The sequence below is a fragment of the Lytechinus variegatus genome, chromosome 8 (genome assembly GCF_018143015.1).
Source record: "Lytechinus variegatus isolate NC3 chromosome 8, Lvar_3.0, whole genome shotgun sequence".
NCBI lineage: Eukaryota > Metazoa > Echinodermata > Echinoidea > Temnopleuroida > Toxopneustidae > Lytechinus > Lytechinus variegatus.
In genome coordinates, this window is record NC_054747.1 from 37,742,635 (window position 1) to 37,764,018 (window position 21,384).

The following is a 21,384-nucleotide window of genomic DNA, read 5'->3' on the forward strand; positions in this document are numbered from 1 at the left end:
TAAACAATGCTAGTTCCACATGTTCAGGGAGGAAATATAGTTGTTTCACTTGACAATGAGGAGAAAATTAGAATATTTCATATTTCATACAATAGAATACAAAAGGAATAGTGAGTGGATGACGTCATCAGTCTCCTCACTTGCATACCAACCAGGATGCGCATATAACTGTTTTGTAAAAATAAAAGCAAAACTTTAAAATGTCATAACTTTCTTATTTTACATCCGATTTTGATGAAATTTTCAATGTTTTGCTTGTTGGATTTTTCTATTGTTATTTAAATAAATTTTTTGTTGGGGTGGACTAGTTCTTTAATCACTAGGATTCCAACCTTCACCTACCTCAAACAAAGCCCCAGGCATGTTGTAATTCCACGTTACATTGACGATCAACAAAGTCTGCTCAACTTTCAGGACGGCGTCAACGTTGCTTGGTATTGGAATAACCCTGGCATCTGTGATGACAAAGGGATAAAGAGGGGGAAGGTTTATCACATATAGAAGATACAAACTTAAAGGTATTTGCTAACATTGATTTGACTTTTTAAAAAATCTGAGCTGCGAGGTTTGTCACCTGCACCTGTGATACATTACAAAAATGAAGCCCAGAAAAAAATCGCGTCCGAAAATCATTATTAAGTGCTTCAAAAAATTGAAATATAAAGTGACCGGAAATGCCATCTTAATTTCAACCGTACATTTATGCGTTCTTTTATTATCGGCACCATAGAAATTACACAAAACCATCAATTATAACGTATTTCAAAAGGATTTCTTTCTATTTTTTGTTGTTTTAGAGTTTTTTGGTTGACAGAAAGGCATTCATGTACATTTACATATTTCATCTCTCCTTTGATTTTTTTTTAAATTACATGTATATCGATGGCCTTTTAGTTAGACCTGGGGCCCATCTAACAAAGAGTTGCGATTTATCCCGTCAATCACAACTATGGAAAGCCAGCAAAGTCAACATATAAAATGCATGTTTGTTCGAAATTTTGTTCTAGATATGAATCTATATCCATAAATTCATTGATTTGTTGACAACTTTGGTGTGTTCTCCTTTGTATACAAAGGACATTTTGCGAATTCCCTGTAGAAAAAATTATGATACTGATGGATTTCCATAGAGATACAATTGATTGGATCAATCATAACTCTTTGTAAGGCGGAGCCCAAGGTTGACATAGAACACACTTTAGAGGAATACCAACTATTAACTCATTCACTGATACTGCGGCAAAAAGTTGTAAAAATACGAATTAAGTTGTAAAATGGACAGAAAAGGAAAATACAAAAATATGAATAATATAATAATTTCCATGCATATGGGAGATATACTGAGAAGTCAAGCATTACATAGGAAAGAGGGTTGAAATTTTAGTTTTTTAATTAACATGTACTAAAGTTGTACAAATATAATAATAATAATAATAATAGTAATAATGATAATAATAACAATAAAATAGTAATAGTAATAATAATAATAATACTAATACTAATAATAATAAGAAGAATAATAATAATGATAATAAAAATAATAATAATAATTACAATATTAACAATAATAATAACAGTGTATTTACCCTGGGTAGCCACTTATTGTTATATTGTTAGTTAGTTCGTAAATTATCATTAAAACTATGATAATTTACACTGAAGATATACATATATTGTTATTTAGATTTTAAATGATCTTTCAAACTATGAAAATGATACTGGGCTAACGTCGATTAGCATGTTATTTTAATGGTATTTGTTGTGATGTTCTATTTTAAAATAAATGTTCTCTATGGTGAGAAATGGGGATTCAATTTAAAACTCAAATGGTTACCTGCTGGCGTCCTGTACGAGATCAAGGGAAGTTTGTTGAACTCTGTACTATCGACATAAATTGAGGCAGTGAATACATAGTCTGTCTCTGCTTTGAGTTTAGTCCATGTATGTGACTGACGTCCTCCGCTGTTGGCCAGGAACGTAACCTTGTGGATGATTGGTAATGGCAGGTCATGACCCGTTTGATCAGCCAGAGGATCAGCTTCCTGCAATAGCAATAAATATACCATGGTTAAGAGGGATACGGTACCAATTATATCCCATCTTCTGGTTTGCACTGGAGATAAAACCCAAGAATTCAGCCAGAGGATCAGCTTCCCTGCAATAGGATATATTATATATATACCATGGTTAAGAGGGATACGGTACCAATTATATCCCATCTTCTGGTTTGCACTGGAGATAAAACCCAAGAATTCAGCCAGAGGATCAGCTTCCCTGCAATAGCAATAAATGTACAACACATGGAGAGATCCTTGATAGCTGGTTGGATGAAAGCAGGTCACATGACATTCAGAGGAATCAGCTATAGCACGCTACGATAAGCTAGCCGTGCTATAGTCGACTATAGCACGCTGAAGTAAATGAGCCAGCACTGCAAGTTCCCTTGGCACAATGAACCCATGGACATGTCCCATACACATTAAGTGAATTAGTGGTATACGTGCATATACATAATCACGTTTTCGTATCTCTGACCAATGTACGCAGCACTGTGCATACACGTTGCTAAGCTGAACACAATGCACGTACCTACGTTGCTAAGCAAATCATTCCCAGGATACAGCTGCGTACCTTCTGGATTTCCTTCTGGGTTTTATGGAATTCGTTCACAAATTGGAATTCGTTCACAAATTTGACTTCATGTATCTACAAGTATGAATTTATCATTGTTTATGGATCTATGTTACAAGTACTTGAATCTCCTGGGATTACTGGAGGAAATCTACTAGACGCTAAAGAGACAACAATGTAAGCAAAATAAGACCTAACGCACGTTAATCATAGACTAGACGTATAGATCCAGCCAATCTAGATCTAGTCTAAAATGTAAGCTCTCGGTGTTGCATAAAACAAATATTCAATGTTGTACATATATTCGTGTTCCAAATACGTTCTGAATATTACATTCGTTGCAAGTTGAAACAGTCTATTCAACTTGTGCACTCATGCAATATTCGGAACAATCGCACTCATCAACATTGAATATTTGTATAATATGCCATGGTTAAGAGGATATGGTGCCATTTATATCCCATCTTCTGGTTTGCACTGGAGATACAACCCAAGCACTCAGCAAAGGCTTTTCTATGAATCCCTCACAACAATAAACTCCTAAAACAATTTTTGTGTAGTTCATGCTGTATAAGTTCTCACAACATTGGTGCAAATACCGTGTGCACTGGTGATTAACTACAGCCAGTCAACAAAATTTGAAAAACGTGAATATTCCAGGCTAATGACTGACATGGTACGTACATGTATTTGACCGAACACTGTGACTTGCCCCAAACAATTGCAAAACTTCAAAGATTAGGATAGGGATTCACAAACATTCTGCAACTTTAGACTCTGAAGACGTTCCATAAATTTTGCAAACGTCCTCTCTGATGAAACTGGTATTGAAGATATATAGGGCACTATGACCCCACTTACATCTAGAAAATCAGAGGTCCCAGGCCGGCCCGGGGCAGGCCTCGGGCCGGAAAGAAATCAGAGGTAAACATCCCAAACCAACCTCGGGCCACCTTTTAGCGAACCTACCCGAGAACACTTCAAGAGGTAGTCTTTGGTGAACCTGCCGAAGACCACCTCAAGAGGAAGTCTAGGGCAGGCCCGAGGCCAGCCCCGGGCCGGCCCCAGACAACCGATCCATAGATGTAACAGGGGTCTAACACATCAAGTGGGAATCTAGCCTGGATCACTTGATAGCAAAACAACCGCTCTAGGGATGGAGCTATCATGCCTCCACTGTACATACTTGTCATTACTGTTAAATAATCTAATCAAATCAATTAAATCAAACTTCCTCACCTCTCTAGGGATGGAGCTATTACTGTTCTAATGTCTATGTGAGTGTAGAACATAAATTAATCAAATCAAATTGAATCAAACTTACCTCTTATAGAGCCATACTTGGAACGGAGCTGGTACGTGAGGAAGGGAGTATTGTACCGTTGCAGACGTGATGTTGGGTCCCATTCCAACATCCATTTGCTGTACTGTATAGGTACCTGTAATTGAAATTGAAACTTTATTTACCACAATCTTCATAAAAAAATACACACATCAAGAAATATAAGTATTTCAAATAAAATACATTATAACACAAGTGAGTATATTTAAGAAAAGTGGAAGGATCACTGAAAAGTTTCAAAGAAGTTATAGATTAGTGATCCTGAAATGAACACAAAAACAACACAATTAAAAAACAAATGCAGTCAGGAAATACAGAACAAATAAATATAATATGTATACAATTGCATCTAAATCAGTATTGGACTTTCTGCATTAAATGTAGAAAAAAAAGCGCTTAGAGAAATTTTATTCGGCGCTATATAAATATTGAATTATTATTATTATTAAATGTATTTTTAAATGTCTTTTAAAGCTTTGAAGGGTTTTGCACTGTTCAATATGTTTAGGGAGCTTATTCCAAATAATGGGACCCCTACATAAAAATTTGTTGTTTGAAAAAGAATAATGACCATATGCCCTGGTTAGATCAAACGTAGTAGGAGTTCATGAGGGGTCACTACAGGTCAGGTCAGGTGGGTGTTTCATAAAGCTGTTCGTAAGTTAAGAGCGACTTTAAGAACTACTGGTGAACCTTTCTTACGCGCTAAGTAATCACCAATGAACATATCATTTACCTCAAGAAAGGATCACCAGTCGTTCTTAAAATCGTTCTTAACTTACGGACAGCTTTATGAAACGCCCTCCAGGTCAGATCAATGCAGCACTTACCATTGCAATCTACTTCATCGTCACCGAAATAACAGTTTGCGTTTCCGTCGCACTGCTTCAGTCCATCAAGACAATTCTCAAAATACTGACAGAAGATCTGACCAACGCCGCATATATTTGGTGGTTCAGTAGGAGCAGCTGAGAGGTATGAAATAAACCAACATTGTTTAAAGAGGAATTTCATCATCACTATCATCATCATCACCATCATCATCACCATCATTCTCATCATCATCATCATCACCATCACCATCATCATCATTCATCATCATCATCACCATCATCATCACCATCATTCTCATCATCATCATCATCACCATCATTCTCATCATCATCATCATCACCATCATCATCACCATCATCATCACCATCATCATCACCATCATTCTCATCATCACCATCATTCTCATCATCATCATCACCATCATCATCACCATCATACTCATCATCATCATCATCATCACCATCATTCTCATCATCATCATCATCACCATCATCATCACCATCATTATCATCACCATCATCATTCTCATCATCATCACCACCACCATCATTCTCATCATCATCATTCTTATCATTATCATTCAATCCAATGTACAGTTGCATTTATTGTTGTTGTTTTTTCTGCTCTGTGAATATGATTCTTCATTACGTAATGATTTTTCTATGGATTTCATGAGCATATTAATTCAAATTTAATTAATTGAATCAACATCATCATTATTATCACCATCACCATCATCATCACCATCATCATCGACATCACCATCACCATCACCATCATCATCATCATCATCATCATCATCACCACTATCACCACCACCATCACCATAGTGATACAGTTGTTTTGGTGGATGATGTGGGCATTATTGCTTTTGATGGTTATTGCCAATTGTAGCTCAAGTGACAATGATGGTAGTTGCTGTTGTCAAGAAAGAAATCTAGACCTACTTGTCGAACATCCCATCTCATCGCTGAAATCATCATCACCATCATTATCATCATCACCATCACCACCATCATCATCATCACCACCACCACCGTTACCGTCATCACCATCATCATCACCACCACCATCATCATCACCATCACCACGACCACCACCACCATCATCATCATCACCACCACCACCACCACCACCATCATCATCATCATCAGAAATCTAGACCTACTTGTCGAACATCCCATCTCATCGCTGAGATCAGAGCAGTCATAATACCCATTGCACCGTTCTGACCGTGGTATGCACTTCTGACCGTTGTCACATTTGAAGTAACCTCGTGAGCAGTAGGCGACTGTAGTCGGTACAGGAATGGTAGTTGTTGGCCTCGCACCTGAGGAGAAAATAGGATGGATAGTTGGGTTATGGTTTGACTGCACTAGCTTTGACAAATCAAATGACAAAATATGATGACCATGATAATATCTTAAAAATGCAATATGAAGCTTGTCATTATCATCACAATCATCACCACCATTAACCCTAAATAGACTGGGCTATTTCGATGCCTAAGAAGACTGGGGGGGGGGCTGATTCAGCCCCCCCTTATGATCTCGGCCGTCGATCGCGCGATTGCGACGAAAATTGGCACACGCGTTACCCATGGCATTATCTACAAAACTATAACATCAAATTCTGCAAAAAATCTCATGTCTCATTAATTATGCTAATTTATGCATAAAATAATAAGTTTGCTCTAATTAATAAAATAATGCCCCTGAAGTGCTAAGTTTTGTTTCACATACTCTAGATAGGCATCTGATCAAATTGATTAAAAAAAATTTTTAAATCACACTTATTTTCTTATGTATTCTATTGTTTTCGAAATTTCTTATGTATTTCTTTGTTTTTCGACTTTTTGTTTTTTATTGTTTTTTCAATGGAAATTGTCAGGGACTTTATTTTGACCATAAACAAAATGAAATTAATTGATTTTAAGCAGTAAAGGAAAAATAATGATACATTTATGAATTTTGGCTCAAAACACTATTTGCATTGGATTTGTACACAAATTCACGTTTTTGAGTAATTTTAGGTCTGCATGCAATTACGAAATGTTGCGTAATTTTGGAACCGCGTACCCGGGGGTCACAATTTTGGTCTCAAAAGTTGCGCGAGACTTGAAAGCAAAAAGTCAGCGAGCGACGCGGTCAAAACCTTTCGTGCAGCGGATTTATCGCGTAAAAAGTCGAGGGGGGGGCTGAATCAGCCCCCCCCAGTCTTTTTAGGGTTAAATATCACCCAACTGACAAGAGCATCAAAATCACTATCTCACCATCATCATCGTCATCATCATCATCACCATCATCATCACCACCACAGTCACCACCATCATCATCATCACCACCACCGTCACCACCATTATCATCATCATCGACCATCATCACCACCATCATCATCATCATCGACCATCAACATCATCGTCACCATCACCAACACCATCATCATCCTCATCCTCCTCATCATCACCATTATTCATCATCATGAACATCACCACCATCATCATCATCACCATTATTCATCATCATGAACATCACCACCATCATCAACATCACCATTATTCATCATCATGAACATCACCACCATCATCATCATCATCACCATCATCATCATCATCACCATTATTCATCATCATCATCACCACCACTATCATCATCACAATCATCCTCATCACTGTCTCAACATCATTAGTCTTCACGTCTCTTACTTGCACAGTGAGCCTCGTCTTCCCCGTCTGAACAATCATTGTCCCCGTCGCAGACGAGCCACTGCCAGACACAGCGAGGCGTTGCTCCTGGGCCACACGGAACTCGCAAGAACCCGCATTGAGGTGTTTCATCAGTGGTGAATGGCATCATTGTAGTAGCTATTAAAAAAAGATACAGACCATTCACGTGTGATTCTTTGGCCCGGATTCACAAATGTGGTTTTGAATGTACCATAGTACAAAACCATAGGTCACGCTGATTTCTTAATTCAATTTCAATTCAACTTTATTTCACGAATAAAGAAATATTCAAAAATACAAAATCATTGTTTTGAATGTCATGCTTCATTCAAGCGCCATTTTTCGAAAGGCACATATTTACAATTGGACTTTTCTAGAGTACGCAATGAAATAAGCGTAATCATGTACACATTATCAGCATAGTCCAACGTTGTACCATGGTAGAAATGAAACCACTTTACATAGGGAACAGTGATGGACAATAATGACAAAGTAAAGCACTTAGAAACCAACGTATGAAGTGCCATATACATGTACATGATAATATATACATGATAATAATAACAAAGTAAAGTGCTTCGAAACCAACGTATGAAGTGCCATATACATGTACATGATAATATATACACGATAATAATTACAAAGTAAAGGGCTTCGAAACCAACGTATGAAGTGCTACATTATATACATGTAACTATCATCATTATTATTATTATTATTACTATAATCATTACATTATTACCAATGACATACTTTAAGTCTGATCGGGGATGGTTTTGGCGCTGCACAGCGGCTGCCGGGCCCGCGATCAATTGGGCAAAACAAATTTTCAGAGTATTTCATTTCTGGTGTCTATTTCGAACAATAAAATATGGATTTGAAGATTTTTTTAAAGATTTTCCTCAGCGTGATTGCAGCATTCCAAATTGTGCTGCACCGGCAGATTGTTTACTTACCTGCGCAATGATCCTCATCGCTGTTATCTGAACAATCCTGATAGTTATCGCATTCCCAATCTCTTGGTATACACTGTCCATTGTTGCACACAAAGCTGTCCCAACCGCACGTATCGGGGTAGAGAGGGGTAGTGGTGTTATAAACTGGAAAGGAAGTTGAACAAATGACATATCACATACTTTGAAAATCTATTAGTTCTGATATTTTTCTTTCTTCTTCTCCTCCTCCTCCAATTCTTGTTCTTTTAATACTACTGTTACTACATAACTACTACTAATACTACTACTATTGCTACTACTACTACTACTACTACTACTACTACTACTACTACTACTACTACTACTACTACTACTACTACTACTACTACTACTACTACTACTACTATATCTACTATTACTTACTCTACTACAACGATGACTAAATAACTACTACGACTACTCAAAATACTACTATTATTACAACAAATAATAATATGAATAATAATAATAATGCTACTACTACTACTACTACTCCTCCTACTACTAGAATTTCTTCTCCTCTAGTACCACTACTACTACTACTTCTATTAACCATAATTCTAATTTCAACTATCATATTCAAATAAATAACAGCTGTAATTAAACCCCATCCCAAATTTTAGACACTCAAATGAAAAAATAATGAATGAATAAGTGGACTATTGGAGTAAGATCATAGATGTCAATTATCCATTTTTTTGTACATGTACTTACTACAATCATATTCATCGGAGCCGTCCGGGCAATCCCGGTAATTATCACACTTCCAGGTGTAAGGTATACACTCAGATCCGTCCATGCAATGGAAATAGCCAGGTTCACAATCAAATGGGTTTGAGGTCGTCCACGGAGCCATCGTGGTACCTTAAGAACGAAGAATAAAACATAAGAAATATATAGTGATTTTATTCCGAATTTCTAATTCCATGCAAACGATTGCTATGTCATAATAGAAAATACAAAAAAATGTTAACACAAATATGCCAGCAAGCTTAATTACTCTAAGTCATCAATTGTGATTCATATGTGTTCATACTATTGAGTATTGTGTTCGTTTCATTATTAATGTTGTAATAAAATTGTTTAATACATCAAGAATTATCAAGTGTATACAGTTATCATTTAATGGATTAAATAAAAAATGAAATTAATGGACGGATGGACCGTCGAACAAATGAATGAGAGAAATATCACAAAAGATTGTAAGACAGGCTGAACCTTTTGCATGCCAAAGTCCTCACTTTCCATGCATGCAGCATTAAATATGTAGTTAAAGGTCAAGTCCACCTCAGAAAAATGTTGATTTGAATCAATAGAGAAAAATCAGACAAGCACAATGCTGAAGATTTCATCAAAATCGGATGTAAAAATAAGAAAGTTATGACATTTCAAAGTTTCGCTCATTTTTAACAAAATAGTTATATGAACAAGCCAATTACATCCAAATGAGAGAGTTGATGATGTCACTCACTCACTATTTCTTTTGTTTTTTATTGTTTGAATTATACAATATTTCAATTTTTACGAATTTGATGATTAGGACCTCCTTGCCTGAAGCACAAAGTGTTAAAATAATGGAATTCCACGTGTTCAGGGAGGAATTAAACTTCATTTCACATGACAATGACGAGAAAATCAAAATATTTCATATTTCAAACAATAAAAAACAAAAGAAATACTGAGTGAATGACATCATCGACTCTCTCATTTGGATGTAGCTGGCTCGTTCATATAACTGTTTTGTGAAATGAAGCAAAATTTTGAATTGCCATAACTTTCTTATTTTACATCCGATTTTGATGAAATTTTCAGTGTTATGCTTGTTGAATTTTTCCCTTTTATTCAAATCAAGTTTTTGTTGGGGTGGACTTGTCCTTTAATGTACTTAATAATCAAGGGCACAAGTGCGCTTGTTAGTGTTTTCCCTAACATTTCTTGTAATTGTTGTAGCAATGATGGTGGCAGATGTTGTTTGAGAGGCAATAAATGTGATAGCTGTTGTATATTCACAGACATCATACTTATAATCAAGAGCACAGGTGGGTTTGTCAACTATCTACATTTCATATTGTGTATTCTGGTAACAAATAATAATAATAATAGGCATTTATATAGCGCCATTTATCTAGAAATATTCTATTCCAAGGCGCGTTGTTATTATTATTATTACCCCGGCTTTAGCTCGAGCTGCCTTTCAGCGCTCATGCATTCAAGGAATTAATCCTGTCAGGTACCCATTCACCTCACCTGGGTCGAGTGCAGCACAACGTGGATAAATTTCTTGCTGAAGGAAATTACGCCATGGCTGGGATTCGAACCCACGACCCTCTGTTTCAAAGTCAGAAGACTTATCCACTGGGCCACAACGCTCCATAATAGTGATAGCTTATCAAGTGCACCGTCCAGAGACGCTCATGGCGCTGGCGCAGCAAAAAAGTTTCTTTGGAAATTGACAAAGAAATCTTAAATCACTACAAATACAGCCCTGCATCATCACCACTGAAATTCCCAGCTACATCCAGGGCTCCGTAACACAAAGATTAGCGATCAATCGCTGAATGAACTGACCAATCAAGATCAAGTTTACACGCAAACTGAGCGCAAAATATTGACCAGGAACCAATCAGAAGCGTTCTTTCATCTTTGTGTTACAGAGCCCTGGTGGGGCCTGGTGCCCTTGTGCCTGCTGCCCCGTTCATCGAATAATAATAATCCGCTTTTATATAGCGCTTAATACATCGGAACGACGTGTCTAAGCGCTTCACAGATATATTATTACCCGGTCATCGGATTCAATCAGTCATTCCCACACACAATGTGTGCACATCCTCCACTCCCTGGGGAGTATTCCAGTCAGTCGCCTGTGAGGCGCACACAGTACTGGACAAGCTACAATGACTTTCACATCCTACCGGGTACCCATTTAGCACCTGGGTCGAGAGTGGCAAAGCGTGGATTAACGCCTTGCCAAAGGACGCGAGACCACGGTGGGATTCAAACACACAACCCTCTGTTTACAAGGCGAGAGTCAGAACACGACACCACTGCTCCTCCACTCATTTATTATGAGAACCAAATTATCAAAAACAAGATGTGTATCATATGAAAATCCTGTACAAATAAATGTCTACCTAATCTACATACATGTACTTACACAAAGTAAACAAGGGTATCTTGGAATAAACATGTTTCAAAATTCATGTTCTGTTCTCCAAAAATGAGCATCAAATATAGTTTCAAATACTTACATGGAAAGCCTCTTGAAGCACAGATATCTATGCAGTCACTGCACTTGTCACAGATGACCAAACTGTGTTTTCTAACCAAATTCATTCTTTAAAGCAGCCATCCATCAAGCTTATCGTACCAAGGAAACAAAAGTGTTTCGCACTAATGTTTCAAACAGCTTGTTCTGGTAAAGGGCATCAAATATGTTCTTAGATACTAATGGAAGGCCTCTTGAAACCCACAGGACACAACTGTGCTTCTATTTCTAATACATTTAAAAAAAACTCATTCTGGTTCCCAAAATGAGCATTTCATCATCATCATCATCTGCTATAATCTTCAAAGGGCTCTGCAGCCTATCTCGAAAATGAAATTAGACTTAGCTGCAGAAGTGAGGGATATTTTCAAAATGATTTTGCAGGAGCTTTTGGAAGTTGTCAAGCAAAACTGCATTTACTATTTAAAGAGGGAGTTTATTTTTACTATTTAACATAGCACTGGATACTTACTTGGGCAACCTATCTCATCACTATTGTCACCGCAATCATCGTAGTTATCACACTTCCAGTAAAACGGTATACATCCACCATTTGTACAGGTAAACTGGTATTGATTACAGCTACTGGTGCTGCCTGAAATTAAAAAAAATATCACATTTTGATTAAATTCATTTATTCATTCATATGCATTTATTTCGTTCATATATTAAAAATAACATTTACAAACATATTGGAATATACAAGAAATAGAAATAATTCATCAAACGAGGAGACAGTTTAGAAGGCAGAGAAACCTTATTGGTGCTGCCACCAATAGAACAAAATACAAATTTATACTAAAAACTTATACAACACCTAAAAACTTCAATACGCAACATAAACAAAGTAACGATAAAACCTGTAATATAAGTTATGTAGTGTAATTGTCAATTTTTCAAAGGACGGTTATTCCAAATGTAGAACAAACTGCAGAACATAACGTGCCAGGCTTTAGATGCTACAGGGCAATTCCATGAAATGATCAACCTTTTTGTACATCCGACCCCAATTTTTCTCATGTTTTACCTTACTTCATAAACTGACCAGGTCATGGTCCTTTGAGAACATTACAGACTGTCAAAAGAACAAGAAATTAGAGACATAATATTTCATGAAGATCCCGCATATAGGGGGTCGGACGTTACATGTTTTATGAAATTGCCCTACAAAAGACCTGAAAAATTCATTTCCAATTCACTGTTGTTTTTTTTTTTCAATATAAGAAGATGTGATTGTAAATTGATTTGATCAGTCTTTACTGGGAAGAGAGCATTAAATTGTATTACAAATACACAACACTATTCAATATGTCGGACCCAAACTTTGGAATTCTTTAACGAATGAACTCAAACATTCCCCCACACTCCTGTCATTCAAACAGAAATATAAATTTTACCTTCTTACTCCTTAAGATAGTTTTATATTTGCCTCTCCCTCCCTTTATTTGTCTTTTACTTTCTTTTGCTTTGTCTGGGGTTTTGAGGTTAAGTATAAATTTTTTCTTAATGTAATTTATGTATTCAATTTTTTTTTTCTTTCATTGGGGATTGACCTTGATAGATCAATATGGCCTTTGTCAATCCCCTCCACATTTTGATTTTCTATGTTCGTTTTTATGTATATATTGTTACCATTTATACTTGCATTTGTTATTATCTATGAATGTACTCAATTGTAATGTTATTACATGTTTTTTTTTACTCAATATGTGGAAATAAATTGAATTGAATTGAATATAATGAACCTTCCCCAGCAAACCTTGAACAATCCAAGCCTCATTTAAACACTAATAATAATAATATAGGGTATTTATATTGCGCACATATCCACCTTGTTACGTGCTCAAGGTGCTCCTATATTACCCGGCTAAGCTAGGCGTTCATAGCGCACACAGCTTAAGGAATTACTTCCTACCGGTACCAATTTACCTCACCTGGGTTGAGTGCAGCACATTGTGGAAAAGTTTCTTGCTGAAGGAAATTACGCCATGGCTGGGATTTGAACCCACGACCCTCTGTTTCAAAGTCCGAAGACTAATCCACTGGGCCACAACGCTCCACTACCATTTACCTGGGTTCTAACTTGTAGTTCCATTGGTTAATCAATATTACATCTAAAGAATTCATTAATATTTGAAGAATTACTCTTTACAATGTTTGTGAAATTCAATAATCTCTGACTTTTTCCCTCATATATTTTTACTGCACTGTATTGCAGTGACACAGACATGAAAACTTGAGAAGTTTAGTTGCTAAAGATTTAATTAAACAACAACTATTTAAAAACCACAAACCACCACAAACTTGTGCATGGGATCAATCAACAAACACGAGCGATCGACCCAACGTCTTCCTAAAAACTAAACAGATCTAAACACTCACCAATCAAACAGCAAAAGCAATTTATATTTAAACCAAAATCATAATTAAATACTGATCTGCGACTGTTAAAAAAAATAATCGCATTGCTTTGGAACAAGTTCTCGCGATGCACATGAAATTGGAGTTCAAGCTTTCTTGCGTAAATGCCGCCCTCTTTAGATCAAATTATCCAATCTTTTTGCCAAAACGATACACGCAATTGAATCGCGTTCAAATTCGCGTGTTTTTTAAATTTGCGCTCGCCGATCTTGCCGCGAAATACGCGAAAATTTCCACATTTACAGTACTAGAATACTCTACAATGCTCTACATTGTTATCTTTGAACTGTTTATACTGTATTTATGTTGTTTTCAAAACAGACATTTTAATCGACTTGTGAAATAAAGATGAATTGACGAATTGATAATTCTGGTGAGTGGGTTGAAGAATGTTTTCCACTCACAGTTTTGTTCATCCCAGTTGTTTCCGCAATCGTTGTCGCCATCGCAGATCCATGTGTATGGTATGCAGCGACCGTCGGGTTCACACTGGGTGTAATTGTCGCTGCATCCAGCTGGTCGCGTCGTCGGTATATCTACAAGTATGATCACAGCAGGAGATTGAATAGAAATTATACATCGCTAATCATGGCATGTTCACATTGGGCGGATATGAGGATAAGTCCGATAAGGCTTGTTGTAGTGTGAAGGGTATGTGCATGCACATTGTATCTTTCACCAGTATCATGAAAACAAGTTACGTTATCATCAAAATTAGCAAAATTTTGTAGTGTTACCATCATCATCAGCATCACATTATCATCATCATTATCATCATCACCATCATCATCATCATCATCATCACCACCATCATCACCATCAGCATTTCCATCATCATCAACATTTCCATCATCATCATCATGATCACCGTCACCATCTATGGCGGCCTCCTGCATTCATTTAAACTGTTATTTTCTTTTGATCGAATATTGCATCTTGTTGATACTTATTTTTCATTGCTTTATTATGACTATTGCTTTATTGCTTTGTAAAACTTAAATGTATCACCTTGATGTTATGTTGCATATATTATCTTGAATGCAGAAATAAATCAAATCAAATAAAAAAATCATCATCACCATCATTATCATCATCACCATCTTCCTCACCATCATCATCATCACCATCAACATCACCATCGCCATCATCATCGCCACCATCATCATCATCACCATCATCAGCATCATCATCAGGATCTTATCATCATCACCACCACCATCATCACCATCACCATCCTTCATCACAATCACCATCATCATCACTACCATTCAATATTTCATGAAGAACAAAGTAACTAACTTGTTATTTCACAGTCCCTTTCATCTGAGTTATCCCAGCAGTCATTGTCAAGATCACATACATAGCTCTCAGGAATACATCTCTGGTTTTCACATTGGAACTGGTCTGGACCGCATGAACCCCATTCTAAATACAGAAAATTCAAAATATTAATATCGATGACCTTAGGTCTTCTAGTTCATCCTTACTTGCTGTACCACAATCTCATAATTCATGGGAGGATCGACCATTTCAACATGCTGGGCCATTCCTATGGAATAAACTTCCAAAAGAAATCCGCAATGTTTCTTGTCTTACCACTTTCAAAAGTTCTCTGAAAACCTGGTTATTCACGCAAGCTTTTAGGGAATTCTTCCCCCCCCCCCCCTCTTTTCAGTAGGTTTTTTATCTTCCTTTATTTTCCTTTTTACTTTTCTTTTCTTTTCTTTATTGCACCATGAGCATCTTTTTATGATGGATACCGGTGCATTACAAATGTTCATATTATTATTATTAATAACTATATTCCTACTTATGAATATTCATGAGTATTCTAGATAAACAACTGGTCATTTTGCGATCATTTGACAAATTATAAATTTCATTAAGAAAGTGCATAGCTGCAGATAGCTCCGTATTTATTTTAGAGGGGGGGTCACATCACGGGCACTGACAAAGACTTAACCTTCCATTTTTTTAGAGCTACGCTCCTTTTAAAATCAATGATTTGTTTTTACTGCATTTTACTTAACCAATTGTGATTATTATTATACACGTATATGAATGATTAAATTAATAATAATGACATTATTTGAAATTTATATATGTATAGCACATATTAATCAATAGAATCTCTATGCGCTGTACAAATATCAAACAGCTGAATTAAACAAATTATGCATCAAACCTGATCTAAATTGTCCATTGAACTTAAAATATATCATGTAAATTAGAACAAATCAAATCAATACATAAAAGTTGCAAAATTACTGAAAACATATACATGTAGTTAACAACATAATACATTAAGCACGATAAAAAAAATATTCAAAGCAACTTTTAATAAGATAAAGTATGAAATATTTTTCTCAATGATTGACAACCTGGTAAATATCAGGCAAAAAAATTATAAATTTTTCATTTTGGGGTTTACTTTTCACAACTTACTACCTAAATCTGCCAACATTGATAAGCTTGAGCACTGCAATGATTCTTTATAGTTTTGGAGAATTTTTTTTTAAAATATTTTTCAGGGCTCTTATTTTTCATTTTCTGGGGCTTCTTTTTCACAAGTTACTACCTAATCTGCCAACATTAAATAAGCTTCAGCTCTGCACTGAACCTGCATTTTTTAGGAGATTAAAAAAAACATTTTCAGGGCTCTTTTGGGCATTACAGGTGAGAAATCCCCCTAAATCCTGATGTAATTATTTCCTTTGTATGAATAAGTTTTTAACAGGAGACATACCGCAGTGTTCTTCGTCAGAACCATCGCCACAGTCGTCATAGTGATCGCAAATCCAATTGTTTGGGATACACCTAGAGCCGGTCTTACAGGTAAACTCCTCTCCTGCCTTACAGGTGTAGTAGGCTGCAAGATTGAATTACAAAAATATTAAGATGTTCCATCTAGGAATGTAATGTAATCTAATCCAATGTAATGTAATGTAATCTAATCAAGTTCAAATTCATTTATTAAAACCAATATAAAATCAATTACAAAACGTATATCATAAGATGGTTAGGACCAAAATGAAGCCCAAGCTTGTGAATATTGGCCCTTTACATGAAATATATAAAATTCATTATGAAAACAATGTCAACAGAATAGATTAACAAGTAATCGATCAAGAAATACTTACATACATACAAAACCTACAAACACCCGTACACACACACACACATAGGGACACACACACATACAAACAAGGATCCTATATTTCATCAAGTAATTGTTTTTTACAGAGTTTTTTAAATCTAGACTAAGAAGTACTTTCCTGGATTGAGTTATGTATATTATTCCAATATATGATACTGATCTAGGAATGTAATGTAAGAATGTAATCTAGGAATGTAATGTTACTAGGAAGTTAATGTAACTAATGTAGGAATGTAATTTAGGAACTAATCTAGGAATGTAATGTAACAAGGAAGTTAATGTAATGTAATTAGGAAGTTAATGTAACTAATGTAGGAATGTAATCTAGGAACTAATCTAGGAATGTAATGTAACTAGGAAGTTAATGTAATGTAATTAGGAAGTTAATGTAACTAATGTAGGAATGTAATCTAGGAACTAATCTAGGAATGTAATGTATCTAGGAAGTTAATGTAATGTAATTAGGAAGTTAATGTAACTAATGTAGGAATTTAATCTAGGAACTAATCTAGGAATGTAATGTAACTAAAAAAAGTTAATGTCATGTAATTAGGAAGTTAATGTAACTAATGTAGGAATGTAATCTAGGCACTAATCTAGGAATGTAATGTAACTAGGAAGTTAATGTAATGTAATTAGGAAGTTAATGTAACTAATGTAGGAATGTAATCTAGGAACTAATCTAGGAATGTAATGTAACTAGGAAGTTAATGTAATGTAATTAGGAAGTTAATGTAACTAATGTAGGAATGTAATCTAGGAACTAATCTCGGAATGTAATGTAACTAGGAAGTTAGAGTAACGTAATTAGGAAGTTAATGTAACTAATGTAGGAATGTAATCTAGGAACTAATCTAGGAATGTAATGTAACTAGGGAGTTAATGTAATGTAATTAGGAAGTTAATGTAACTAATGTAGGAATGTAATCTAGGAACTAATCTAGGAATGTAATGTAACTAAAAAAAGTTAATGTCATGTAATTAGGAAGTTAATGTAACTAATGTAGGAATGTAATCTAGGAACTAATCTAGGAATGTAATGTAACTAGAAAGTTAATGTAATGTAATTAGGAAGTTAATGTAACTAATATAGGAATGTAATCTAGGAACTAATCTAGGAATGTAATGTAACTAAAAAAAGTTAATGTCATGTAATTAGGAAGTTAATGTAACTAATGTAGGAATGTAATCTAGGAACTAATCTAGGAATGTAATGTAACTAGGAAGTTAATGTAATGTAATTAGGAAGTTACATGACATTATCTTTGCCGACAATTGCTCTGCTATGAATTCCACATTCCACAAGTCCACCCCAACAAAAATTTGATTTGAATAAAAAGAGAAAAATACAACATGCACAACACTGAAAATTTCATCAAAATTGTACACAAAATAAGAAAGTTATGAAATTTTAGTTTTGCTTAATTTCACAAAACAGTTATATGCACATCCTGGTCGGTATGCAAATGAGCAGACTGATGACGTCATCCACTCACCATTTCTTTTGTATTTTATCATATGAAATATTATGATTTCCTCCTCATTGTCAAGTAAAACAACGATTAATTCCTCCCTGAACATGTGGAATTAGCATTGTTTAATACTACATGGTTCAGTCAAGTTAGTCCTTATTGTCAAATATATATTAGAAAATGAAAACTGTATAATTCAAACAATAAAAAACAAAGGAAATAGTGAGTGAAGGACATCATTGAGTTTCTGATTTGCATGTCACTGAATTGTAGCTATCACTGTTTTGTGAATAATAAGCGATACTTTAAAATGTCATAACTTTCTTATTTTTATATTCAATTTTGACGAAATTTTCAGCATTACGCTAGTGCGATTTTTCTGTATTTATTCAAATCAATTTTTTTCTGAGGTGGACTTGAACTTTGATAGAATGACAAACTTCTACCCCGGATTGAACGCTATGCCCTTTCCTAACTTTGACCCTAAAGCTAAAACAAATCCTGATTGCAACCCTAACACTGAGGATCGATGCATGGATGGCAGCTATCTTGGTTTTGCTGGTTTATGGCTATTTTTCACAATGACTACATAACGACAAGATGCTCAATGTGTTAGGCACTGACCTGAGGCAGGCCGGACAATATCTGAGAGGACACAAACAATACTTACGACAATTGAGTTCGTCTGAATTATCTGTACAATCACTTTCACGATCACATTTCCACATGATGGGAATACATCGGTCAGAGTTGGAGCACTGGAACTGGTCGGGCTCACAAGTAGCTCCTGTAAGAGAAGTTTGGGGGGGGTCTATTCAAATTTCACTGTATATTGTATGTACGATAATATTAGAATATTCATTATTGTGGCCTTCAGAAGAATTCAGCATGAAAAGAGTGAATATCAAACCACCCCCCCCCATCAGCAAAATGATCATCATCACCACCACCATCATCATCATCACCAACACCGTCACCATCATAATCATCACCACTACCATCATCAACATCATCATCACCACTACCCATCGCCATCACCATCATCATCATCACCATTATCATCATCATCATCACCACCATCACCATCATCATCACCACCATCATCATCACCATCACCATCATCATCACCACCACCACCATCATCATCACCATCATCATCACCACCACCACCATCATCATCACCACCACCACCATCATCATCATCACCATCATCATCATCACCACCACCACACATCATCATCACCATCATCATCATCATCACCACCACCGTCACCATCATAATCATCATCATCATCACCACCACCATCATCATCACCACCACCACCATCATCATCACCATCATCATCATCATCACCACCACCATCACCACCACCGTCACCATCATAATCATCATCATCACCACCACCACAAACATCACCACCACCACCAACACTACTAACCCTGGGTAACACAATATCCTGACGTCACATTCAATTTCTCCCCCGCCTCACACTGGCAATCCTCTCTCCCATCAGGCGTAATCACCACCTTCATGTTATCTGGACACAGACACACCCTCGTCACCGCATCAGTGTTTTTCGGATCCGGTTTCACGATACAAAGATGGGTGCAGCCTCCGTTGTGTGAAGAACACGGGTTCACACCTAGACAAACCAAAGACGAGATACAGGATTGAGTTTCACAAAGATTTAAGAGTGACTGAAATCACACTTACCAGGGATGTCATTAACAACTGGACCCCATCTTACAAAGAGTAACAATTGATCCAATCAATCGTAACTCTATGACAATCCATTAGTGTCATATTTTTTCTACAGGAAATGTGCAAAATATCCTTTGTTAACAAAGCAGAACACACCGAACTGTCAAGAAATCAATGAATTTACATTCATATCTAGAAATTTTTTTTAGCAAATATGCATTGTATATGTTGACTTTGCTGGCTTTCCATAGTTGTGATTGATCGGATCAATCGCAACTCTTTGGTGGGCCCCTGGAGTCCATAACACAAAGCTTAGCAATGATCATAGAACATTTTTCTACGATTGATTCCATCAACTACAATGTACGATCAATCGTAGAAATCAAGTGTATGATCAATCGCTAACCTTTGTGTTACGGGACCCAGATAAAAAATTTGAAAATCAACTAGAATGATCCCCTTCCGACATGATAAAGGTGTCTTACATGGAGGAAAAACATTTCAGTTTCAATATACAAATAAAATTATGTGCTAATTTATTCTCTACAAGTATTAGTATATCTGAAAAGGTAATATGTGTGTATTTGAGTTTTGTCAGACATGTTTCAATCAGATATGATCACTCACGTCTGGGAACGACCTTTAACGTCACAACCCAAAAGACGTGACCAGGGCTTGAACCTCAAACCCCTGCATCAATTTGTAACTTCCCCACATAGCTTGGATTACAGGCGCACGCCATATCGCCCAATTGAAAAGGGAATATATTTTAAGACTGGCTATTCATACCTCCATTCAATGAGAGATCACATACAGTATTGTTTAGTTCACCGCCCCTTTAAAACTTGTTTCTTTAATTTG

The 21,384-nt window shown here is 36.0% G+C and overlaps 1 pseudogene; it reads right to left on the reverse strand.

Moving 5' to 3' along the window:
- Nucleotides 1-21,384, reverse strand: part of LOC121420462 — a 90,390-nt pseudogene that overhangs the window by 31,963 nt on the left and 37,043 nt on the right.